The sequence below is a fragment of the Mastomys coucha genome, unplaced genomic scaffold (assembly GCF_008632895.1).
Source record: "Mastomys coucha isolate ucsf_1 unplaced genomic scaffold, UCSF_Mcou_1 pScaffold21, whole genome shotgun sequence".
Classification (NCBI taxonomy): Eukaryota; Metazoa; Chordata; class Mammalia; order Rodentia; family Muridae; genus Mastomys; species Mastomys coucha.
The window spans coordinates 17,986,314-17,987,537 of record NW_022196904.1 but is presented as its reverse complement, the minus strand read 5'-3'; the positions used below and the strand labels follow the sequence as shown (position 1 = coordinate 17,987,537).

General features: G+C 47.2%; 1 protein-coding gene across 2 annotated transcripts in view; it reads right to left on the bottom strand.

The window, feature by feature from the left end:
- Nucleotides 1-1,224, bottom strand: part of LOC116101789 (zinc finger protein 112-like) — a 46,346-nt gene that overhangs the window by 30,250 nt on the left and 14,872 nt on the right. The window lies entirely within an intron of this gene.

The window sequence follows — 1,224 nt, the reverse complement described above, 5'->3', positions numbered from 1 at the left end:
TGAGGCCTCACACAGAGCACAAGACTACTTTGAAGCCAGGATACACGTGGAACAAAAGAACTCACCTGGCCTGGCCTGGCCTGTTCACTAGGCCCTGCCTAAACTCCTGCACCACTCAGCAGTAAGCAAGCAACTCAGTCCCAGCATGACCCAAGCCAGAAGCAATTCAGAGTGACTAACAAATTAACTTCACAATTAAGTCAGATATGGTGGCACATGACTGTCACCGGAGCACTTGGGAGGCAGGAGGACCACAAAGTTCAAGGGTACACTCAGCAACACAGCTTCTTACAGGCCAGCCTCTATCAGAGAGCTCCTACAGAAGAGGCTGAAAGATGGCCCTGTACTTAAGAGTACTTACTGGGCAGTCATGAGGACTAGAGCTTCAGTCCCAGCACCCACATCACCACCCAGGCTACTTTGCCTATGTCTACAACCTGCTCTGAGCTGGGTAGGAGCAGGAGAATTGCTGGGCCTTCTGTCTCCTAATCTAGCCCCAGGTTCAGGGACAGCACCTGTTTCAAAGGACACCTGTGGGAGGTGTACACACCTGCACATGTAAACTTAGCCACAACACACACACACACACACACACACACACACACACACACACACAAATGATCTTTTTAAACAGGATTAACAGTAAAGAAACTAGTGATGTATACACAGATGGGGCTGAATAGGTGATTTAGCAGTCAGAGGATTGGCAGCTGAGATTCAAGGCATGGATATTATGGGGTTAGCCAACTGCTTTGTATTGGAGTTAAGGCCCACTCTCAAGGGAAAATGCATGCCTGGTACTGTAAACGTGGCTAAAAGCCTGTGGCTGTGGGGCCCACATGCTCTAGAGGTGAACCTATCACTATTAATTTTGTTGAATGGGCATTGTAACAAACTACCCTCTTAGTCTTTTTCTCTATGCCATAGATTAGCACAGCTCTCAGACATTAACAAAGATTTTTGGTTGTCTTTTGTTTCTTGGGTGGGTTTGTGTGTGTGTGTGTGCTTTGTTTTGCACAGTGATGAGGGTGGTTACACAGAAACCCACAAAACTCACAATGATCAGTGTACACAGAATAGGTACACAATGTACACAAACTGCTCAGCCACAAATAAGGCTTATCTGTAACAGCCTCTCCTGCCCTGTCTCAGGGACTGTACTGGCTGGTTTTGCGTGTCAACTTGACACAGGCTGGAGTTATCACAGAGAAGGGAGTTTCAGTT